The 25,747-nt window shown below is 46.5% G+C and overlaps 1 long non-coding RNA gene across 2 annotated transcripts in view; it reads left to right on the forward strand.

Moving 5' to 3' along the window:
• Nucleotides 1-25,555, forward strand: part of LOC307176108 — a 167,240-nt gene extending 141,685 nt beyond the window's left edge. The window contains exons 5-7 of one of the 2 annotated variants that reach the window (XR_013824607.1): nucleotides 16,330-16,398; nucleotides 21,154-21,319; nucleotides 25,183-25,555. This is a non-coding gene — a long non-coding RNA (uncharacterized lncRNA). The remainder of the gene's footprint in view (nucleotides 1-16,329; nucleotides 16,399-21,153; nucleotides 21,320-25,182) is intronic. The other variant, XR_013824608.1, reaches the window with a different exon arrangement.
• The last annotated feature ends 192 nt before the right edge of the window (nucleotides 25,556-25,747 follow it).

Below are 25,747 nucleotides of genomic sequence, written 5' to 3' on the forward strand. Positions count from 1 at the left end.
AGCTAGTCAAACAGTTCCTGCTGCAGAGGGCGGGCCTCACTTCAGAACTCTAGGGCTCTAGGCTGCAATACTTCACCTGGGTGCTGCTACACAGAGGCTCCTGCAGCACTGCTGGGCCTGCTGGGCCACAGAGCCTGAGTGTCAGAACCTACACCTGCAGCGGCGGCCTCCCTTGCTTTGGGCGTCACTCAGAATAGGCCCCCTTCAAGCCATCTGATAAAGGGTGGGAGCAGCAGTCCCAAGTAAGGGGTATGTTGCCTACAGATCCAAGTGATACGGGTGCAAGACGCAGCATCTCGTCCTTTACCATAAGGGGGACGACCCGGTTTGCCCAGAACATTACGCCCCTTAAAACTTTACAATGCTGCCGGCCACTCTGTAGTAATCAGTTGTATCTCCTACTCTTTGGCACCCTGTTGCTTACTAGGGCACCCAGAGAACTTGGCCCTTCCTGTTCACCACGTTCCATCAGCACAGCACCCTCATTGTAGAGGACTAACATGCCACAGAAATGCACCTTAATCTTAATTATGCTAGGTGCTAGTACAATTAACAAGATTTACAACTCAATAGGGTTATAAATCTTGTTATAAATTATATCATATATTATATATATTTATAAATATATTTATAACCCAATAGTTTATGATGTAAGCTGCCTCAGGAGAATAAGAAAACAATCACTGAATTATAGCTACCTAATTTATGATTTTTAAGAACTCTGTGTTTTTTTAAAACATTTTTCATCTACTACATACATAGTTGTCTTCCACTCTCAAAAAATAAATGGCAGTAAATTTTTTTGACATCTTATTTCTCTTGCCAAGCAAAAACAATGTTGCATATTAATTCTTTTGTCAGAAATGGAATTCTAGCCTGTATCAATACAGCTGGCACACCAGAAAAGCTACTCACTTAAAATATAAGAAATATTTTTTTAGGAAGTATTTTAAAATGAACACTTACATAAGACACATGAAGCTCCGGAGACCTCATGTCTGATTATAGTTCCCAGGCTTGGAGGGAAACTGACAGCAAAATATCTAATTGATGCTTTTATGAAACTGTGGACTATTACTGCATATTCTTCTTGAATTGTTCCTATGAACACGTCTCAACAGCTGTTTGGGAAAACTTGATTCTTTTCTTCCAGGAAATATTTGAAGACGGTCGGTCCATTTAAAAATGCTTGCATTCACATGTGCCAGGGACCCCGGTAAGCAGTGGGAAATCATTTCGAGAATACCTTCACTACTTTGCATGTCTGAGAACACACCATCTCCTCTGTAGTCCTCACTAGCTCCCCAATTAATCTATAAATATAATAGAATTCTAATCAGAATCACTGGGAGATTTTTGGAGAGTGGAGCAGAATTCTGAAATTCAACTAAAATAATACATGCTCAAGAAGTGAAGAAGGTTTAGAAAATAAAAGTGTGAGCTTGTCTATCAGATACTGAAATGTGAACTTGTAATTACCAGCCGCCGTTTATTAGACACGCACTATGGTCAACTGGCTGCTGACCTGCAGGGACATTGACCACTGTGAGTCCCGATAGACGACACATCTTGGGTGGACCAGCCAGTCGTCTGTGCCTACCATAGAGGAGCAGCAACTTGTCCCCAGTGGAATATACCCGGGTGTCCTGTATTTGGAGTTATCTTCATTCCCTGTTTCTGCCAATACCGCTGTCCCTGATTTGCTGAAGACTTTATTTTCTATCATGGTAGCCCGGACAACATTATTTTTGACCAAACAACTTACTCTACTTCAGTAAGTTGACTGTTGATGTTCACGTGATTTACCAGTCTTACCACAGACCCTATGACCCAGAAGCATATTATCGATAGGGGGACCATATGTCCCATTTTGCCTAGGATGACCCTGGTTTATGCCTGTTGTTCCAGAATAATCCTTCAAAGTGCTCTCAAAATGTCCTGCTGTGGATGCTAAATTATTCAATCACTCTTCTTATTGACATTTCTATCGTAGCTTTGTTTGGGGAACCACTGTTGCAGGTTTGTGGGGCTGTCCTTCAGGATTCAGTGTCAGGTCTGAACCCAGGTCCACATACGGTGCTGTTCTTCCTATCAGTAGAATGCCAGGGTCCAGGAACCCGTGGATGGAAGGAGGTGTGGCATCTCTCACGGTTACACTCCGTGACCCTCTTGCATCATTGTTTTGCTTCCCATACCCAAGACTTGGACTCTGCTGGGTGGAGATCTTATTGTTCAGGGGACATGGATTAGTTACCTCTTTTTGCTGTAGAAAAAGGATTCACTCCAGTACTTAGTGGCTTAAAAAAGTAATCATCATTTATTATCTAACATGACTTCTTTGGGTAAAAAGATGGGGTGTATTTGACTGGGAGATTGTAGCTTGGGATTGCAGTCGGATGGTAGCTGGGGCTGGCTCATCTCCAGAACGTCTTCCTTCACAAGTCTGGTGCCTGGAGTGGGAAGACTAGAACATCTGGGGGTCAGAACAGCTGGGGCTCCTTGGGCATCTCACTGCCCATCACATCTTCATGTGATCTTTCCAGCATGGCAGCTTCAGGGCAGCTTGGAGTTATCAGAGTACATGGGAGGAGGGAGGAAGGGAAGGAGGGAGGGAGGGAGGGAGGGAGGGAGGGAAAGAGGGAGGGAGGGAGGGAGGGAAGGAGGGAGGGAGGGAGGTTCAAGGCAAAGAAACATAGACCTCACCTCTCAGTGGGGGAGTGTTAATGGCACATTGGAAGACGAGCATGTGGAATGGAAGACATACTGATGCAGCAATAAGATACAGTGTACCATAGGACACAATGCTTATTCCATTGAATTCAAAACTGAGACTTGGGGCTGGATCATGGACAGGTGGCCACTGCAGTCACGCAGGGCCCCTTGCTTAGAAGGGCCCCATGTCTGGTTCACTGCTCTGCTGTTGCCATCTTGAAAGTCTTAATACATTTTTTTAAAGTTCTTTTTGATGTGGACCATTTTTAAAGTCTTTATTAAATTTGTTACAACATTGTTTCTGTTTTTATGTTTTGGTTTTTTGGCTGCGAGGCATGTGGGATCTTAGCTCTCAACCAGGGATCGAACCTGCATCCCCTGCATTGGAAGGCGAACTCTTAACCAGTGGACCGCCAGGGAGGTCCCATTGAAATTCTTAATACATTTTTAACAAGGGTCTCACATTTCATTTTGCACTGGGCTCTGCAAATTACATAGCTGGTCATGCTGAGATTGTTAACTGGCTATTTCAGACCCTTCATTCACTGGACAAGCAGGTAAGAAAATAGGGTTATGAAGCCTAGGGATTAGTTTAGAAACAAGAACTTGGGCATGTAATTGCATTTTATTCCTGGTATTTTCATGCATATATTTATTAACTACTATTCTTCTGTCTTCTCCTTTTATCCATTGTGTGTGTGTATGTGTGTATTTTTTATTGTTTATTGTCATTGCACCATTTAGTCCATAGGCTACAGAATAAAAAGACAGGATTATGACAGAACCAAAGGAAGAATGACATTCAGAATTTTGACATTCTGAATCCTGATGACTGCAGTAATTAATGAGAATTTGGATTGATCACTTTTGGGGAAGTGGTGAGCATGTTTTCAGAGGGTTAATTGCATTTTGTGTGTGTGTGTGTGTGTGTGTGTGTGTGTGTGTCTTAAGAGTGAGCTGTAGTGAAAATTTGTCTTTTATTTTAAGCCACATAGCATCTGTGAGGAATTGGGGGAATTTCTTATCTTATGGAACTCAATTTGGCTTCAACTATAGAAGCTGAAAATGCCAGATACTCGTTTTCTTGGCTGTCTTGTAGTGAAGGGATGTGTGCATAGTAGGCCTTTGCCATCACGTATTGAATTGGAATTTGACGGTGCAGAAAAAATTCATTCTGGCAATAGACTGCATGCGTGGCAATAGCTACATCCATACTTTCCGATTCTGCGGTATCATTTTCGGTGCTTCTTTTGGCCAGTGAGCTCCAGGCCTGATTCTCCAGCCCTTTGGGTGAGTCTGTAACCTACCCAATATCCTTTTCAGAATTCTTTTTCTAATTCTAGCTAATTTTAGCCAGAGTCAACCAACTTTTGTTGCTTGCAAATAAGACCCCTGACTAATACATATGGAAAGGTGACTATAAAACATTAAGTGAAACTGGGAATTTATAAAAAGGTACAATGTAATTCCTTTTCTAAGGGTGGGGAAGGGAAATACCCATAGTAGAAAGACTGGCTGGAAAACACAAAAATTCTAACAGTGATTACTTCTGGTTTGTGGGACCACAGGTGGTTCTTTCTCTTCTTCCTACTTCTCTTGTTTTTTCCTTCTCTTTGTCTCTCTTGCTTCCTTAGTCCTTTTTCTCTCATCTTCCTTTTCTTCTTCTTAAAGCATCTTTTCTGATATTCCTTTACAGTATATGAAATTATTTTTTGAAACATCTTTGTTTGTTAAAACATGAGGCAGGAAGAGGGTTTACATTTAAAGATTTCAATAAATTGTAGAGAAGGATAGAAATTCAGAAAATTAAGTACTCCAGCTGCCTTATTTATACAGGGCAAGTTATTCAGGACCAGAAAAGTTACTAACTCAAAGTCACACAGCAAGTTTGAGGTGGGGTTAGCACTAGAGCACAGATCTTCATTCATTCAACAGATACTATGTGTCAGGCACTGTTCTAGGCATTGGTGATAGAGAAATGAGTGAGGCCACTGTTTTCCTGGAGCTTAAAGTCTATTGCAGAGCAAAAACAATAACCAGGCGAACCAATAAATAATTGTAAGTAGGAACAAAGTCAATGTTTTACGCACTAGAAAGTGGTTTGGGGTACAGCTATGAAGGTTAGAGAAGATTCTTTGTAGAGTTTACATTTCAGCTGAAAGCTGAATGATACGGAAGAGGCAGATTGGGAGCAGCTGGGGAAGAGAATTGCAGGAACGATGAACAGGCAGCGTGAGGCACAGAGGTGGAACCGAGTTTGGTGGAATCACGGAACAGAGAAGGCCGATGAGAACGGGGCATTGTGGCGGGGGCAGGATGCTCTATGAGATATGATCAGAGATACAGAAAGGGACCAGGTAGAACTTTATGGACTCTACCATTTTTTAAAAAATAAATTAAAAATATTAAAAAAAAATAAAAATTTAAAAAATTTAAAAAAGAAATAAAAAGTAGAAGTGTAGCCACTGGAAGTTTTATTGCAAGAGTATAATCTAAGACAAACAGTAAGCAGAAAGACACATTAGTCTTGATCACCAGGAGGGCCTGTTAAAACAGATTTCTGGGACCCACCCCAGAGTTTTTGGTTCAATATTTCAGAATTTGTATTTCTAGCAATTTCCCAGATGTGGTCCAGGAACCACACTTTGAGAACCACTGGTCTGATGCAATATTCGCGGTGACAGACAACAATGTCTTAGACAAGGATGGTAGCCTTGGGGGTGAAAAGAAGTAAACAGATTGGGGAAACATCTTGACGATAACGTCAGTCAGTTGGACTGCCTTAGCGACCTGAAGTGGGGCTAGTGAAATGACGTGTACTGCAACGAGATAAGCGTTGCCAGTTACTAAGGTGGGGAAGGCTGGGGGCCAGGAGACAGATGGGGAAGTTAAATCGGTGATTCAGTGCTTCAGTTGCTGTTGTGTAACCCGTTTTTGGTTTTAGATTATGTAGGTAGAAATAACAAGCGGAGAGGGAGTGTCATAAGCCTGTAAGTCAGGTGAGATGCTAGAACTGAGGACATAAACCTGTAAACCGTCAGCACATCGACGGGGCCGAATGAGGAGATACAGCAGAGGAGAGAAATGGGCTCCAAAGTCAGCTCTGAGGAGCCCCACCATTTTTAAAGTTTTGGCCAAGGAAACTGAGAGAGAGTGGCCGACAAAGCAGGACGAAAAGCAGGAAAGTGTGATGCCTTCAAGTGCAAGTAGGCGAAGGCATCGGAGAGGGGGGGCCAGGAGGAATGGCAGGAATGTGCCAATTGCTGCTGCAAAGCTGAGAACAGGAGGGCGGGCTGAGAAATGCCCCTTTCACCCCGCAACCGGGGGGGGGCCATGGGCGACGCTGACGGGCCAGATTCAGTGACTTGAAGCTGGATGCAGGCATGAAAGGGACGGGAGAAAAGCAGAAGCAGAGAACGGGGGCGACTCTGAGAAGTTGGGCTCTGGGTAGACAGAGGACGAAACAGGGTGTCTGGGAGGCTCTGGATCATTCTTGTGCGGTGGTATTTGTAACTTCAGGGATTCCACAGCAGGAGGAAGGGCTGAGAGGCGGGACCACACGGGAGGCAGGGCCTGAAGCTGTACAGACGGACGTGGGCCCCCGGCGGCGGGAACCACATCCTCAGGCGATGGGAGAAGCGTAGGGCCAGCTGGGGGAGAGCAGAGGCAGCACAGCACGTGCTTGGCCTGCCTGCTTTACTTCCCACGTCCGCAGAGATGTGGACTTGTTCTTGCAGCCCCACCCGAAAAGTCACCCGAGAAACTAATTGCCCATATCTTTATCGAATAATGTGGGAAAAGCCGCTCGGAAGAAATGGATTGTTTGGAGGGAGAAGGAAGAGAATATCACTGAAAAATGGAGGTACAGCCAACATGGGCACGTCCCGGGATTTTGGGAACCAATGGGCTGACTAGTTTCAGTACACAATAAAACAAGGTATTTTGAGTAACATGGAAGAAGATAAGATTCCTTTATAACGTGTGCTATGTAAATAATCAGGGAAGAAGGGGTTGGCATAAGATTTTTTGCCTCCTCCATCCTAAGGAATAAATAATTTTTTTCTTAAAAAGGACCTATCTTGGGCTTCCCTGGTGGCACAGTGGTTGAGAGTCCGCCTGCCGATGCAGGGGACACGGGTTCGTGCCCCGGTCCGGGAGGATCCCACATGCCGCGGAGCGGCTGGGCCCGTGAGCCACGGCCGCTGAGCCTGCGCGTCCGGAGCCTGTGCTCCGCAACGGGAGAGGCCACAACAGTGAGAGGCCCGCGTACCGCAAAAAAAAAAAAGGACCTATCTTGCCTTATTTCTTAACTTTTCCATGATTGTGATTTCATTAGTTCATCTAGGTACAGAATTTAAACATCTAATCAAGGTGGAAAGAATTATGCACTTTAAAGCATTCAAATACTCAATTTGGTATTAAAAATAAACCAAATGGCCTGGGATTCAGATGTTTTAATAAGTTCCAAGGTATTATACTATTAGCCATCTGCTTATGCAGCAGACAAATGAAAACGTGGGAATATGGATACATCAAATATTCATGGAAATCAAATAGAAATACATTCTTTAGAAAAAAATCATTGATACTTCTAGATGGGCTACACCAGGCAAATCTGCATTTTTGTCATCAGGTTTGTGTCTGTTAAGGGGACACCACACGCTGCTTACTTTGTTTTAGATGTAACCTACGTGTGCTGACGCTTTTGACTGATCTGTTCAAAATACTGTCTATTGTCCTTCCGTGGGAGCCACCGGGAGCAAGGGGGCATTTTCAGGTAAATATAATTTTTATTCATGAGCTCTCTGAGTCTTTCTTAGTCTCTTGCTTTAGATCTTTTTGTATGTGGCAGGTTCAGAGGTTCGGTCTTGATAAGCATGAGAAAGTTTGGATGTTTATTTAAACCTCTTGCATCTGCAAAACCTCCAGCCAGGATTTTTTGAGAGCAGCCTTTTTTGGGGGAACTTTGCCAGCACTGCTGGCTTTCTTTCACACTGACAATCCCAGGTGCATTATCTACCTCATGGCATTTCATCACTTCTCCTTTGAGCCCTGGCTGCAAAGGAGAGATGCAGGTACTGAGTCAACATCCCCATTTTGAGAGAGAAAGGAAGGACTGTATGTTCACCATTGGCTTCATGTGACATCAATGGATGTCCAGGACAAAGGGACAGCTGTGACCATCTCAGATTTGAGACACTGAACTGTGATAAAACTTAAGGACACTGCGCTTTTAAGTTGTAAATTTTAGTAGTATTAACCTTAATCCTTTAGAGTAAAAAGTCTTTTCTAGCTCATATACATCACTTTATATGAATCTCCATTTTTGGATTTCATTCACCTAATTGATGTCAGTCCCCCACTTGGTGCTGGGCGCTGGATGAAGCCCTGGGGATTGATCCATTCTTGGATAAGCTTGCATAAATAACTATCTCAAGGAAGCGCTCCCCTGGGAGGATTCCTTTCTTTCCCCTTCCACTGAGTCAGTACCTTTTTCTGTGCCCCCAAGGCACCAGCTTCATTATTCAACAAATATTTCTTCAACGTTCTGATCACCAGGTATTGCTGCAAAATGACCAGTCACAGTTATAAAGCCTCACGACAGACAACAATACGCTTTTATTTCTTATTCACTCATCTGCCCGTTAGGTGGGTGTAGGCTGACGCCGGCTGGCTGTGCTGAACTTGGTTCTCAGCTGTGAAATGGATCTGGGTCCGCTCCATTTACTTTCCATCTTCCTTAGATCACTGGATAGCCAAGACTGGCGGAAGCACAAGAGGGGCAGGACGAAACATGTGCTGCTCTTGTGATCAGAGCTGGCACACCGGTGCATTCTATTAGCCAAACTAGTCACGGGGCCACGCCCACCGTCAGTGGTGTGGGGATGGAGGTACACATCTTCCTTGGAGTCTGGTGGGGGAGGGAGGGGATGAATACCTGCTAAACAATGGTCTCCTCTGTGCCAACCATTGTAAGCTGCTAAAGAGGCGGTGCCTTCCAGAAGTTCAGGGTCTTTCTACCCCCGCTGCCCACCCACTACACAGGCAAAGACAGCGGGATCCGTCACAGGCAGTAGAGCTGGGGTGAAGAATCTGAGCTCTGAAGTCAGGCAATCTGTGACCTCTGGTTGCTCCATTTATTAAATCTACGATCTCGAACAAGATTTATTATCCGCTCTGAGCCCCAATTTCCACATCTATAAATTGAAAGTGACAATAAGGTACCCAATCCAGAGGGTTCTTGTGGGGACTAAATAAATAATGCATATAGGGAATTCCCTGGTGGTCCAGTAGTTGGGAATCCTCGCTTTCAGTGCCCAGGGCCCGGGTTCAATCCCTGATTGGGGAACTAAGATCCCGTAAGCCTCGCGGCGTGGCAAATAATAATAATAATGCACGTAAAGCTTTAAATTTAGAGTCTGCCACCATGTAAGTGCTCACTAAATGGACACTGTCATCATCGACACCAGGCATCCCAAATGGCCAAGAAGAGCACCCTTGCTTTGGAGGTGCTGGGCGGTAAACCCCGAGAGTGAGCTCTGTCCTAGTGTCTGTCCAGTTGGGTTCTAGGCATCGGCCGACCCGTCTACTTTCCCGACTGCACTGAGAACTCTTCAAGGACAGTATTGAGCCCTCCTTCCCCGGCTGCTGCCACACAGCTGGCACTCAAAGCAAGTTGATGACGAACCACTGAAATGCGGTCCCCTCGCCACTGTGCTCTCCACGCACCGCTGTTAAAACGCGCTGCAGTGAAGGATCTCTTTGGCTTTTTGTCTGTCCACTGTTGTTGCTTTCATTTCCAATCTGTCGCAGACCAGTGTTTTATCTGCCCAGCGAGACAGAGCTCTGGATCAGAGGCTTGGACATTGCAGCCACATCAAGTCGCCAGACATGTTTCTGAACGTGGACTCATTATTTCCGAATGTATCTCTTTGTGAACTAGTAACAGGCATCCTGTAGGCCAGCACCGGTTCCCGGACCGCTCCCCGTCTCCCTTTGAATAGGGCCGCTGGACGTTTTGTGAGTGTCCTCCTGACGTCCTTGCCAGGTAGCGTATGCAGATCCGCGGACGCACCCTCTGAGAGCCGTCCAGGAACTTAGAGCCAAGGGGCAAAACCATCATTTATCTCGTCACTGGTTTTCTCTCAGATGATTTGTCCTCGCTCTTCTCCATAGCCTGGTTTTCCTCTAGAAACACAACAGAAGCTGGTACATATTCAGGTATGTGAGTCTAGTGTTGGGCCAACTCCAAAGAAATCTCCGATGTGCAGTGGGGGAGCTTCTGAGAATGCTTCAAGCCTGGACACATTTCCAGCAAGGGACCGTGACCTCCAGGAAAAGAGCCTGGCCTGAGCCCGGAATGCACGAGTACTTCCTCAGAGGCTCCCAGGACTGTGGATAGAATTCGCTGAGGACCCAGGAAGAGCTTCTGCCTGCGCATCAGGTGTTTATGGGCTGTTTTGACTCCTGTCTGCTTCTGGGTTCTCGAGTAGCACCTGCACAACCTGAGTGGATCGTCTCAGCTGTGACTTTAGCCTCAGCTCTTCCTAACCAACCCAGGTGGGAATGGGGAGCTCCAGACCTGGAACAGGTGTCCAGGACCCAGCAGAGAGTTTCATAAAACCTCCAGTCCAGCCTGCCTGCTGCGCCCCACCATGGCCCTCACCGCTTCTGTCCGGCTCTGGAGCTGCTCTTATCTACCAGGGAGGGGGCAGCACCGCCGTGTGGGTCCCTCCAGCCTCCAGCGGCTAGTGGAGGGGTGCGTAACAGGGTCACCTCCCTCCCTCTCCTCCCCCCTCCCCGTCTCATTCTCCATCAGACTGGATGTGCCTTTATCCTCTAAGGCCCCCATCTCGCCCTGAACACCCCACTCTCCGCCTGTGGATGCGGGGTGCTCCTTGACCCACCCAGATTCGAGAGCTCAAGGGGACTCCCCCACTCTCCATCTTCCCATCCTGTGCCCCCTTTCTGGGGCCTCATCACTGTGGAAGACAGGGATAGTAAGGGTATAAGTGGATGGGGGTGTGGGGAGGATTTTGGAGAAGAAGCAGGGGTGTGTACGGGGGGCGGTGACAGGGTCCCCCAAGAGGGAAACCAGCCTTGTCTGGTGGCTGAGAAGCCTTGTTCATTTTTCACTGTATAGTATTTTAAAAGAGAATTAAAAATTTAAATGGAAAAGAAACCCTGTGAGACCCTTCCAACTCACTGTGCTTCAAGCACCCATTTCAATCAGAGGTTTCATTTCTGCTGCTGGGTCTGGGCTCCAGCTCCCTCCCGTGGCCTGTACTCTATGGGGACATTCCAGACATTCCAGCACCAGTTAAACAAACAAACAAAACAACTCTGGAAGCACGGAGCTTCTGTTAAAAAAATGATCATTCTTAAGGAATCCTAAATGGCTACAAAGCAGATTCAACTTCCTTAACCCTTATCTCCCTTTCCCACGCGGATACTCATACACCGGGGCAGGTAACTGAACTGAACGACCAGCGGTATAAGCCCCATCCTTCCCACCCCTGGTTTGTGCTTGTAGGGCCCCTGCCTTCCAAATCCACATGCACAAAGTCTACCAGTCCTTTATCCCCCCACCCCCCGCCCATTCATGTCCTACATTAAACCTTCCTTGATATCCCAGAGCAGAATGCCCTTGCGCACAATAGGTGTTCATTAAATGTCCCATGATGAAGACATTTAAGCAAGAACTCTTTCCTCTTCAGGATGGGGGCAGTGTCATTTTGTTGTTTAGTTCAGCAAATCAAGACTCAGGTTTCTAAGCGCCAGAAGATTTTTATATAATGAAGATTTTTTTGTTAGAGATGTGGCTTTGGAAAGTATGGTTCAACTAGTAAATGATTCAATGAATGAATGAATGACTTTGACCTGTTGTCGGGGGACACTGGGAGATTTGCTTGATTTTTTATCATACTTGGAAGGATTTGCCTAGTGGGCAAAGGAAAGGAAGTAAGTTCCTTTCTTTTTTCCTGTCTCAAATCTAAGATAATGTAGTCATTTTGTCAAAACATCTGACTCTGAAGGAAATTGCTTCTCTTACAACATTCGTAGCAAGTTTCCAAATCACACTACAAATGAGTGGTTGCGAAGTCTATGAAACAAAAGTTTGGACAGAAGGATCTACTTCGTAGAATCATAGATGAGGCAGGAACTGTCTTTTCCAGAAAGGGAACTAGGGGTGCAGAGGATGCCTCCTGTGCATTCCCACCAATGGCTGGTGGCCGAGGCAGGAGAGGAAGGAGCTGGAGTCCGCAGCGTCCCTCTCTGTGCACTCACCACTAGGCCTCCTTCCCCTTGTTGGAGCCACTCGTTAACCTTTCTTGTATGTCTGAGGCCAGAGAGAGGCAGCAGGAAGTGGAGGGAAGACTTAGGCTGGAGCTGGACATCCTGCTGAGAGGTCCGACTCTGATACTTTCTAGCCTTGATGTTGCCAAGTCATCAAATTGCACTGAATCTACTTCCTCGTTGATACTATAGGGATGAGCCTTTCCTATAATCACAAGGTTCCTATGTCACTGGGCTTGTCATGAGAGCCAACTAAAAATCTTTCTGCTCCTTCCGTATTTCAATTCCTATTCCACACAGGCTCTACATAGATGATGCTCTGTCCTTTTGGAGCATCTTATCAGGTACCAAGTGCGGTTGGCTTGTCCCAACGCTAGTGATGTTAACTTGGGTCCACTGGTTAAGGTGGTCTCCACTAGGCTTTCCACTATTTGTCCCTTTATAATGAGCTAGGAATTTGTGGGGAGATTCTTGGAGGCTATGTAAATATCCTTGTTCCTCACCAAGCATGCATCCATCAGTTTTAGCATCCTCTGATGACTCTTGCCTGAATCAATTATTGCTGTGTTGGTGGTAAAATGGTAAAATCCTAATCCATCATTGCTTCTGCATTCATTCATTGCCTGAATTGAACCCTGATAGTATAACAGTGAATAAGACAAAGACTTTGCTTCAAGGAATTTACATAGTTTGTTTATTCTTTCAATAAATGTTTGTTATTAACTCTTAGCTACGTCCTGGGAACTGCGGTTAAGCACTGCGGGTACAACAGACAATAAGGCATCACCGCCCCCTCCCCGTGGAGTTTACTCTCTAATGCCAAAGATAAGATGATCGATGCGTGCGCAAATGATCGAGAGTAGACAAATCTGCAGAAAGTGCTGTGGGGTCCTGAGGGCTGTCAGGGAAGGCTGTGTAATCGCCGTAAGTGGTGTTTAATCTGAGCAGGAAGCAGGCATTTGCTAGTGAGGGGCTGGGGAGATGAAAAGCACATTCTAGGCCGAGGGGCCCTCGTGGGCAGAGACCGACACAGGCAGCTTTGAGGATGCTTTCCCTCCAACACTGTCCCGGCCACCCACCTCCAGCGGGGCTCACATGGGACCCAAAGGACACTGCCTGAATTCCTGTCACCATGAGAGGACGCTTTGGTTAGCCTGGCCTCTGTGGAGGGAAGCAGCGCTTGACCTTCCGCCTCCCGTCCCAGACAGGCCCCGTCAGAGAGATGTGCTTGTGTCTTAGAGGGAGAAAAAAAACAACACACCTCCCTTCAAGTATTGGGTTAGACCTCAACATCCCATGGATTTTACTCCGGGAATTAAGGCCCTGAGATAACACTCTAGATTGAACATGCAAAATCGAAATCCTGCCCAGTGGCCTGTCTCAGTTTCCCCAGCCGGGCAGAGGGGGAATCATACACTTTTCTTTCAATGTTTCTTCGAGAATTCAGTGCCTACACTTAACTAATAAGATGAATGTACTAAAGGCTGGTTCCCGCTTTTATTTTGTGTTTTTTTTTTTATCATTAGAGACAGGGTATATTTTGATGACTGTTATTAATATGGCATAAGTTGCCAACAATTAATATAATATAGTATGGCCTAATACCGAATGCCATGAATATATAATATAGCATCACATAATATATTTTATTTCAATGTAGTATTCATTAAAATAGCTACTTGATATAATTTTACATCATGTAGAAAGAAAACTAACATGGTTGTTGAACTCTGTTTAATTTCCAAAATAGAATTTTAAGAGCTGAGTTTGAACTTAGCATAAAAAAACTGATGAATACGACAGATGAAGGGATAAAGAAGATGTGGCACATATATACAATGGAATATTACTCGGCCATAAAAAGAAATGAAATTGAGTTATTTGTAGTGAGGTGGGTGGACCTAGAGTCTGTCATACAGAGTGAAGTAAGTCAGGAAGAGAAAAACATATACCGTATGCTAACACATATATATGGAATCTAAAAAAAAAAAGGTTCTGAAGAACCTAGGGGCAGGATAGGAATAAAGACACAGACAAAGAGAATAGACTTGAGGACACGGGGAGGGGGAAGGTAAGCTGAGACGAAGTGAGAGAGTGGCATGGACATATATACACTACCAAACGTAAAATAGATAGCCAGTGGGAAGCAGCCGCATAGCACAGGGAGATCAGCTCGGTGCTTTGTGACCACCTAGAGGGGTGGGATAGGGAGGGTGGGAGGGAGACGCAAGAGGGAGGAGATATGGGGATGTATGTATACGTATAGCTGATTCACTTTGTTATACAGCAGCAACTAACACCCCACTGTAAAGCAATTATACTCCAATAAAGATGTTAAAAAAAAAACCCTGATGAATATATAAGAGCGAAAAAGACACAGCCCCTTCTGTGTGTTTAAAGGGCATTGGAGGGAGAGACCAGAATTAGCAACCTCTTTACCTACATGTACAGTGAGAATTAGGGAGAAAGGTTACTTTGTTTCTTTTTATCTTACCGGTTTTTTCCAGTTTTTCTATAACTGTATCACTTGCATGATCAGAACAAACAAGTTTATGTTTGAAAGGGCCCATCATGTCAGAGGGCAGCTCACCTCCTGGGGAAGGGGCCCCCCTGACTTGGGGGGACCGAGTGGCGCCCTTCGGCCCAGACCATCTTAACACCCGCGGATCCCTTCCCTCTGGAAAGTTCTGCTCTGATGCTCTAAGCAGTCTTCATATGGACAAGGTCCAAGGAGAGCAGAGGTCTAAGAAACTGCCTTCTGTTCTGAGCAAGCATCCACTGTCCTTAAACGAACACAGTCTCTCAAAAGACGCCATACAGAGGCCGGTAGTCAGAACCTCTTTGAAAGCCACAGAAAACCCCACTCAACCTGATGCAAAAAGGCGGGAGCGATTTTCTTTATTTTTTGCCCACGGAACTGAAAGTCTCCTGGGTGTGGCTGGACAGCAACCTCCCCCTTGGGGATGGCCCAGCAGCTCCAGGGGTTCCTCCCCCCACTTCTCACTGGGGGACCTCGGGCTGGGTCAAGTGGCCCAGGAGTTGGGACCCTGAGTCACTACGAACCCTCTGCTGAGAGTGGATGGGGGGAGGCGTGGGGGGAGCCTCGGCGTCTGAAGGAAGGTAGGGGTACGTGTACTACTGCTGCCGCGAAACCAGGCGCGGCCTCTGAGGCACGTGGGCCAGGAGCGGGGCTCACACAGACCGTTTCTAGTTCCCTCTGAGTGAGTGAAGCTGAGGACAGGACACTGGGGCCCCGTGTGTGTCCTGCATCCATGGCCGTGCTCCGAGGCAGGTACCAGGGAGCCGTGTGGTCCCCGCAGGCCAGCTGCCCCTGCGCTGTGCAGACGCACTCAGTGCTGTCCTGCTGGAGCATCAGACGTAATCAACAACACCTCTGCTGGACAAAATACCTAGGTATTAATTTCGAGAGAGAAGAACGCTTGTTAGAGGTTAAGCTGCTCTGAGCACTTACGAATCAGAACAACAGCAACAAGATCAAGGCCACGATCATTACCTGACCTGCTTGGACCTTCGGTCCTGGAAGCGGCCTTGGCTCGCTGCCCTTCCCTTTTTCTGTCTCTAAATTTCTTGGGTGGGTGTGGGGTCTCTGCTCACTTCTTCTGCCCCCGACCTTGGGACAGACTCTCCCCTCTGTCCTGCGGGGAGCACAGCGCCCCGTTGTCAGCATCCTCAGGATGTACCCGCCTCCACCGAATTGACAAACTGCCGTCATTTAAGAGATGCCGCCTCACACAGAGTCAGTGATGCTGGAGGCTTAAGGGGCTCTGCTGGACACCGTGTGCTCTTTGGAGAAAAAAGGCCATTGTTTTTGCTGGTCTCTGACTGGCCAGTGTATAGGGAACCGTCCCGGGGAGGGTGTCTGCAGCTCCCCAGGCAGTCTTGTCTTATCTGCTGGGACATCCATCTTATCTGCAAGGTCTCAGGGTGGAAATGAGCTCAGCGTGCCTGAAATATCAGCTCAGACAGAGCAAGAAGCAGCAGACAAAGCCCACAGTGCAGAGGCTTCACCCTCTAGGCACACTTTCCAATCCCTAAATTACAGAGCACGACTTCTCTGATGAAAGTATGAACACACACACACACACACACCCTGAGAAAGGCATTCACACAAAATCCTTTGGATGTAACGCTTCTAAGCCTTCCAGTGTTCAATTTCCAACAGTATCTAGAACATCATTCAATCTCGTTTGGTGCTCTTGCAGCCCCTCAGCCCTCCTGGGCCTGCGGTAGGAGAAGGATCTCAGGTGAGCTCTGTAAACGTGGTTTTCACTCAGTTGCCACCCTTGGTCTGTTTTCCAGCCAGCTGCCTCCTTCTACTTCACGTTCAGGGCCGGAACACCGTGCTGCACAGCTGAGCTCCGATCCACGGTGAGTAGGTATAAATGCTTGTCTGCTAGGTAAGGTACGGCGTGCTGCAGAGTTGTAATACTAAATGAGTTCTACAGAAAGCTTTATTGCAGTAAGTCTAGCTCACAACTGTATATGGTGCTCAGGGAAACTTCTCTCTCTCTCTCTGTCCTTGGTTTCCCTACCCCCGCAACTGAAGTTCCTATTACTGTACCAGTGCAGCACAATGGAAAACAGAATTTAAAGCAATTAAATGATATTGGACTGCAGGCATTCACAATGATGCATAATGAAAGGAATGGCAACGTTCAATTCAGAGCCTGGATGGTCTAGCTAGGTCTTTAATTAACTGCACGTGTGTATGCCTCTACACTCCCCCCCCCCCCATTGGAACCACAGTTATTTTTAGAACTACAGTTACTTTTATAGCTAAACCCACACCGGAAAGTCTTAGGAAGTCAATTTGCATTTGAGTTAATGTCAGGGCAGCCTGTATGCAAAGTGGGTTTTCCCAGATGAAGCCGCAGTGTGAAAATTTCCATGGGTGGGTTTTCCCATCGCCTTCCCAGTGGGAAAAGTTAAATAGACTAAGGTAAGATTTAAACAACAATTTCTAACAACAAATTGAAACACTACAGAAGACATGCCACAAGGCCACCCATGATTTACTGCCAAATGTTCTGTGCAATGAATAACTGTCATAAGCAGAAGTGAGGCCGCTTCCTGCTGGGAAAGCAAATGTGGCAGGGGGTGGGCGGAGCTCCAGACGCGGATGCCCCGCCCTCTCCTCTGCTCACCTGTTTGACTCCTTTCTGGGTTCCAGACTCAGGCCTGCAGTGGTAATTCTTAAGTAAGTGAATGAAAACCATTTTCCCATGGCTAATCCTGTCCTGAAGTTCACCCCCTTTGTGGTGACAATACATTTGGTCTGTCCTTCCTGGGAGGAAAGAGCACAGCAGGAAGGAGGCGGGGAGGCACCGACCCCTGTGCACACAGATTTAACCCTCGCACCTGCAGAGAAGGAGGCAGCAGTGTATCCCCTTCACAGATGATGAGACTGAGGCTCAGCGGATGTGAGGGAGCTGATGAAGGTGCAGGGCAGGAAGGGAAGGCACTGCGAGTGGGCGCCCCCAGCCCCTCTGCTGCCTCCTGCTGGGAGTCGGGGAGGGCTTGGCCCTGCCCAGGAGCAGGTCGGAGGGTGGGGATGTCTCCGTGGGCAGGAGCTGGGAGGCTTGAGCTCTCGGAAGTGCCCCAGCCCCTGTGGTCGGCTCAGCCTAGGTCACTGCCTTTCTGGCTCTAGGAGATTTCACCCTGCTGATCGCTGGTCTCCATGGTTTTGATGGTTCCTGTTGTCTTTCTTCTCCGGGTTGGGCTGGTGGCTAATGCCTCCCCCAGCTCACCGCTGAGCTCTGAGCTCAAGCAGGGGGACCGGCTTGTACATATACATATACAAACACACATGCACGTATAGGTACATGTACACACACACATGTACGTACATACACATATACATGGTATATGTATATACTATATATACACATATGTATAAATATATTTCTAGTACATGTGTGTATATTATATATGTACATTTAGCATAGGTTATATATGTTATATATGTTATATATGTTATATATGTTATATATGTATAATACGTTTATGTATAGTATATATATGTATGTTACATACATATATAGGTATAGTATGTGCTCATGTATATATATATATACTCGCGTATATTTAAGGAAATGTACGTTATATATGTATATATAGTGCATGCTCACTATATATGTATATATACAATTATACACATGTGTTATTGCTTTATTATAAAGATATGAATAAAGATGTCTATTTGAAATTATATTATTTTTTTAATTAATTAATTTTAATTAATTTATTTATTTATTTTTGCGGTATGCGGGCCTCTCACTGCTGCGGCCTCTCCCGTTGCGGAGCACAGGCTCCGGACACACAGGCTCAGCGGCCGTGGCTCACGGGCCCAGCCGCTCCGCGGCATGTGGGATCCTCCCGGACCGGGGCACGAACCCGTGTCCCCTGCATCGGCAGGCAGACTCCCAACCACTGCGCCACCAGGGAAGCCCTGAAATTATATTATTCTGTATTATTTACTTTTCTGTTACACAAATGCTATTAACAAAGAAAATAAAAATAGGACTGGCCAGGGACTTCCCTGGTGGTGCAGTGGTTAAGGATCCGCCTGCCAATGCAGGGGACACAGATTCGAGACCTGATCCAGGAAGATCCCACATGCCACGGAGCAACTAAGCCCGTGCACCACAACTACTGAGCCTGCGCTCTAGAGCCCGCGAGCCACAACTACTGAGCCCACGCACCACAACTACTGAAGCCCACATGCCACAACTAATGAAGCCTGTGCACAGCAATGAAGACCCAACACAGCCAAAAATAAAAAGATAAATAAATAAGTTTGTTAAAAAATATAGGACTGACCAACAGTACCAATTGGTAGTAAGGAATAGTGGGACTTAGTTCTATTCCTATGTGTAAGGAAAATGTAATATTTTTATGAAGCTCTTTGCGCCTGACACAGCAGCTCCCTCTAGGCCTCCCCCTCTTTCTCTGATGGTTGAATGTCTCAGGCTGGTTAGGGAACGCTGGGGACACAGCTGGGGGCCCTCAAGTCAGCCAGCACAGCCACCCAGCCACCCTCCTGTCCCTCAGCTTGCTTCTGTGATCTCTACAGAACTGAGTTTCCCCAAAAGTGGTTCTGGTCTCACATTCACTTAGGAAACAGTTTGCACTAAAACTGCCTTTTGGAGATTAATGGCTCAATAAAGATCCCAGAGAACCAGCTTACGTTTGCTTAACCTGGACTTTTCCTAAGTGGCATTTGATTTCTCGAACATTTTTCTTTCTTAGACACTTACCACTAAACAGCTAATGGGCCCTACCTGATCCCCCTTCACTCCCATTCAGCCCTGTGGGCCAGCTTCCCACCATGTATTTGCTGCGTCTGCAGCCTGGATTGCTTTCCCCAGATCTCTGCAAGTTTCCTCCCTCACTTCCTTCAGTCTTTGCTCAACTGTCACCCTGAGTAAGGCCACTTCCTATCACTCGCCACTTCCTATCACTCATCCCTGTTTTATTCCTTTCTCCTAAGCATGGGCCATTGTCTAACATTCTATGTAGCTGACTTATTTAACTCACTTTCCAAGGGGACCAGACCTCTTTGTGGGTGGGCATTCCTTCTGGTGGGCTCACTGCTGTAGCGCCAGGCCTTGAGCCTAGAGCAGACCAGCGACTCACGGCAGGGGAATGAGATGGAGGCTGCCGCAGGGAAAGACAAATGGCGCGTGTTTGGGAGCCCAGTGAGGGGACAGGGCACAGCTGGCGGAGCCACCTGCTGAGCCTTTCTGGTCTCTCCTCTCAGATTACACTCCTAAAGGGATCCTGGCTCCTCCCTACCACACATTCCTCCAACAAGGATCAAGCACTACGCCCAATACGCACCAGACAGTTAACCAGACAGCGGTGACCCAGCGGTGGGGAAAATAGCGCCTGCCCATGGGGAGGCAACCTACTGGCGGGCGCGTGTGCAGGGACAGAAAGAGGAAAATGCAGCAGAACTGCACCCACCGCATTAGCTGTAGGTTTGTCTTCTCACTAAGCAAGACGTTTGCTCTCCATTGTTTTCTTTTCCCCTAAAACTGAATGTGTGAAAACGCTCAATCACCAGAAAAAAGGGTTAAGAGCAAATCAGTGCTAAAGAAGAGAAGATGCTTAATATTTCCTCTTCAGCTTGAAATCAGCTTTACTATCTGCTGGGCTGCATAGAATTTCAAATCCCTCTGAACAGACCTCCCCAAATCACTAGGATTCTAATTGAAACAAGTAACTGGGGTGTAATGTGACCCTCCACACACTTGTCTGGAATTAAGAAATCCAGCGTGTGCATGCACATGAACACGTAATCATTTAAGTGCAGAAAGTACAAAAATCCATTTCAACTATTAAACTGTATTTAAACGGCATCAGGTGGTGAATCTGGGGGTGAAAACAAACCCTCGGGAACCTGAAATGCCGTCCAAATCTCAATTCTCAAATTCTTTCAAGCAAAGAATTCTTAGCAGATGGACGCAAATGCATAAACTCAGAGCAAGGCGCCTTTAGGGGAGAAGGTTGGTTTTATATCAGGTGCTTGTACACGGAGATGCTCTGGGAAATTCGAAAGGTGGACAGAACACATCAAGCCTGTGCCCAGACCAAGTGGAGTGATTCTCCTGCCGCCACAGACGTGAGCCCCACATTCCTAAACCGTGTGCAGCTGTCCGTTCATTGGGAGAAAATAGGAAGAGCCTTTAGTGAAATAACCACACGCCCATGAAGTTAGTAAATGAATGTTTCACCTTTTTCCACCAAAATAAAATGCTCAGTAGTTCAAGTCCTTAAAACGGTCTAGAACTCAATAGAGGAAAGGGATGTGACCGAAGCATTTGGAAGCCTGTCTGCCAGAAGGTGAGCTCGTGATGCACGTAAAGACCTCACCTGGCTGCTCTTCTCCATCTATTATAAAAGAAAAAAAAACTGGAAAAGATTAAGGATGCCTAGAAATCCTCGAAAGCTTCACACTTACTTACACTTATGAAGGCGAAACCTGTGAAGCCAGGCACTGTGGGACTTTTCCTTCCCCAGTTGAAATTCCAGATGTTCTCAATTACGAGCCGCCGCAGATTGACTCAGTGGAGGGAGCAGTTGTACTCATGCGTGGCTTGCCTTTTTTTTTCTCTACCCCAGTAAGCAGAACTGTCAGAGAACAGGATGGTGGACCCATGGCTGAGACGTCAGCACGCACACATTGAAAAGTGGGAGGTGTTTCTATGCCTTGGACACAGTCGGCTAGGAGGCCTTCAATGGTCACTACCCAGCAGCGCCATGTTGACTACGTATTTTCATGCAAGGGGTAAGCTTTTGTATTTTGGCAAAGAAAAGGTATGCATGCGACTCCTTGACCTTTGGGACAAATGAGGGAGTCAAGTTGAAAATCATGTCTGCAGACTTAGAGTTTTGTTCCCCTTCCCCTGCCCATCCCAATCAGTAGAGTTGAACTGTAGTAATGAGTCCTGTTTACGGCAGGCAGTCTTGAATGTATTTTTCACTTCTGAAAATTAGACTCCAAAAGGAGTCTACGTAACTATGATTCTAAAATGTAACAAAGGTATTTTCAAATATCTGGCCGCTGTAACATTTTCACCAGTTTTCTAGTTAGTAACACTGAAAGTTGATTATTTGTGAAAGTAGAGACTCTGGAATTTTAACGCCTAAGAATCTTTCGGAGGGTACTTGTAAAAAAAAAAAAAGCAGATTCCTAGACCTGGTGTGGAGTTCAGGAATTTACTTTTTACTGAGAACCTCAAGGAATTCAAATGTGTTTTGGGGGCACACTTTGAGAAATAATGTGTTAAGCCTGGCCATTTGATTCTGCCCCCTGCTGGAATACCATGGTGGTGTTTTATGTATTTGCTGCCATGTCTGTATTGGTTTCCCCCTGAGGCAACAGTCAGGATGGGCGAGGTTGTGCTGCAGAAAACAAAAAACAAAAAAAACAAAAGAAAAACAAAAAAAATCCTCAGGGCTTCCCTGGTGGCGCAGTGGTTGAGAGTCCGCCTGCCGATGCAGGGGACGCGGGTTCGAGCCCCGGTCTGGGAGGATCCCACGTGCCACGGAGCGGCTGGGCCCGTGAGCCATGGCCGCTGAGCCTGTGCGTCTGGAGCCTGTGCTCCGCAATGGGAGAGGCCACAACAGTGAGAGGCCTGCGTACCGCAAAAAAATAAATAAATAAATAAAATTAAAATAGTGGTAATTATTTCCAAAATTGTCCATAACGTCCCTAGAGAAATTTCTTAATCTTTTAATAGAATTTTATATCTGCTAGGATTAATTAATAGTTAATGTATGGTAACAGAAAGCCTCCTAATTGAAATTCTTTAAATATCTGATAGTTTTTGAGACGAGGAACACAGCGTAGGAACAACAGAGTTTGTGGTAATCACGTCACATGATGGAATTGTTAGTGGTACCCAGTCCGCTGCTCCTTGAGCCTGGTACTCAGTGGGGGTGCCAGGGCACCAGGTTCCTCTGCTCTACCCCCGTCTGCCACCTAACTGCTCTTCAGCCCTGGCTGAGACCCACTGCCTTATTTCTCTGCATCTGTTTCTTCCTCTGCGAACTGAGTTGGAGAGAGACAGTGGATCGCTAACGGCTCTCAGAAGAACCCAGAAGCTTCAGTCCTGATGTGATCAAATAGGATGAAGAGTTTTGAGTCACTCCCTGTATGGAAAATCACAAACCAGGATATGCAATGGTATTTTATGCTTCTGAGAAATATTCTACAAGGTGACTTACTGCAAAATGGCTCTTGCCACCCTAGATGCTAAAAATTCATTGTGGAATGAGTCTTAGGACGTGCTTTATTAACCTGGGTTTTCATTTCACTTTTTCCACTTACTGGATGTGTGCCTTCGAAAGTTGGTTAATCCTCTGATCTCTCATCAGCAAAATGGATTCTAATTTATTTCCAAAGTTCTTGTGAGAGTAACATAAGATGATGTGACAACGGGCTTAGCAATGCGTCGAAGACATCCTGCTAGCTGTTTCATGACTGTGAAATGAATGAAATGCCCCGCTAGTGAAAGACTGTTTCATTATTATTATCACCCTTGGAGCTTTGTACAGGGTGTGTACCTGGCCACGTTGAATTCTGCCAGCTTCTGCCAACCTGAAAGTTTTCAGGAGATTCCTTCCATTCAGAGAAGCATCCTTTTATAGACTTTGTTTCTTTCCCCAACTAAAACTTGCTCGGGCAGCTGGTGCATGAAATGCCCGTCAGTGACGTGTTTGGCCCCCATCAGGCCTTGCCTGCTGTCCTGCTTGCCAGGACAAGAGCAGCCTAGTCTTCTCTGAATTTTCATTCCTCACACCTCATCCTGATGCTCCCCAAACAGCCCTCGGTGCCGTCACAAAGCCCCGAAGAGAACACACACATCAGCTGGTTCCCTCGAATTTCACAGATGAGGGAGTGGAGGCAAACTTTTAGGCGGATGGGTCTCAGTTATTGAAGGAAGGGGGTTCCAAAGGGCTGTGGAGGTCCCTCTCCCTCTGGACTTTCCTTCTGCTGGGTTTCTGCCAAAGCAAGGGCGTGAGATGAACACCCGAGAAACCCTCTGTGCACCCGACTTGTCCAGAGCCAGATGCGTAGCCGCCGAGCCTCTGGCCCCTGGCGTGGCAGCGCATGGACAGCAGAGTGGAAGCCGGCAGAACTCTCTGTCATCTTCTAGGGCTAAGTGGACAAGGAGGGTGGACTTTTCACAAATCACGGTGAGGGCTTCCCTGGTAGCACAGTGGTTAAGAACCCGCTTGCCAATGCAAGGGACACAGGTTCGAGCCCTGGTCCGGGAAGATCCCACATGGTGGAGCAACTAAGCCCGTGCACCAAAACTACTGAGCCTGCGAGCTACAACTACTGAAGCCCGCGCGCCTAGAGCCTGTGCTCCACAACAAGAGAAGCCACCACAGTGAGAAGCCAGTGAACCGCAACAAAGAGTAGCCCCCATTTGCCACAACTAGAGAAAGCCCGTGCGCAGCAACGAAGACCCAACGCAGCCATAAATAAATAAATAAATAAATTTATATTAAAAAAATCGTGGTGAGGTGAGTCATCTTTTCTCAGTGAAGAATCTCTTCCATTCCTCCGGAGCACCCTTCACCTATATATTCCTGCCCCAGTGCATCTTCTGGTCAGTACACACTGTGTACATCCCCAAGGCTGGGACAGGAGAGCGACGCTGATTCACCGAATCGTCAACACATGTTTCCTGATTGCTGAGTCGTGGCCAGACCTTTCCCTCCACGGTTTGCCCTTCTCAAAGTCCTTGATCAAAAAAGAGAGGACCGGGCTTCAAAATGGCTCGTTCAAGAATGAAAGAATGCGATTCTATAGCCTTGTCTCTTTGAACTCAGTGGGCTGAAGTCTTTGTTAAAATTTTATTGGTTACCATTTGGGTAAGAGTGAAATTGCTGAAAATCTGACTGTTTGAGATATGCTTGTATACACAGGCGGCAGATAAAATTATCCAGATGAATTTAAGGGCGCTTGGGTTTTTAGTACAACACACTCAGTCCGCCCGTGCTTGTCTTGAGTTGGGCTGTAGGGAGTGCAGAGCAGCAACCACAGAATTGAGTTCAGGTTCCCTTCTGCCACTTACTTCCCCTGGGATCTTAGTTAAGGGGCTTAATCTCTATGGAACTGAGGTTCTTCATCTCTAAAATGGGTTGGTAATTATCACCTTGGGTTCAGTGTGATAACATTTATAGTGTAACTAGTATAGGACTTAAATGTGATAGCTTAAAAATATCAGCACTTACTAAGCATCTACTATACACCTTGGGCTTCTGTGCCCGACCTTCGGGCCATAGTTCACATTGTAACCATCAGAGATTTGTGCATTTATTAGGACAGTTTCCCCCCTTCCTCCCTAGGGCAGACGATAAAATGTTTTGAGGAAAGTATACTGTCTCAAAATTCACACAAAGGCACCCATGCAGTCTAGGAAAGTCTGGGTCCATGGTGATCATGACAGAAATGATCATCTAACTTGAAAAGGCAATGTTGAAACTCAAAAATATCGCAGTGGTTGACAGTCGAGTCTGTGAGGCCACGGAGGGAGAAGAAAGCATTCCTCACAGAATGAAAAGCTACGGCAACTCAGCAGTAATGGTGATATTAAAACAAGTCCACAAATTCTTTGATCTTTCTTCCTTTAAAAGGTGGCGCCTCGTTCTCCTGTCCATGAGTGTGGCTGCATTTACACCCTCCTGATGAGCTGAGCACAGTGCAGGTGTGTGACTTAGGACGCCAGATCACCGAAGGCACTGTGGCTTCCCCCCTGCTTTCTCAGGTCACTCCCTCTGGGGGAAGCCAGATGCCGTGTTGCAAGGACTCTTGCCAACACCATGTGAGCCGTCTTGGAAGCAGATCTTCTAGCCTTGGTCAAGCCTTCAAATGATGCAGCCCTGGCTGACATCTTGTCTGTAGTCTAACCAGACACCCTGAGCCAGAACCAACTGGCTAAGCCATTCCAGGATTCCTGACCCACAGAAACCAAGGTAATAAATATTTATTGCCTTAAGTTGCCGAGTACTGGGGAAATTTGTTACGCAGCCATGGGTCACTGATGCAGTGGTAAAAAGTCCCCAGTGGAAACTTCTCTTTGGTTGGAGCCTGGAGGCCTAGGCTGGGTGGCTGAAGGGGACACAGAAGATGAGGTCTGAGAGGGAAATGCCCGACTTTCTCTGTCAAAAAGTTAGGATTTATCCTATCAGCAACTTATTC

The sequence above is a fragment of the Stenella coeruleoalba genome (assembly GCF_951394435.1).
Source record: "Stenella coeruleoalba genome assembly, chromosome: 17".
In the NCBI taxonomy this organism is placed as follows: domain Eukaryota; kingdom Metazoa; phylum Chordata; class Mammalia; order Artiodactyla; family Delphinidae; genus Stenella; species Stenella coeruleoalba.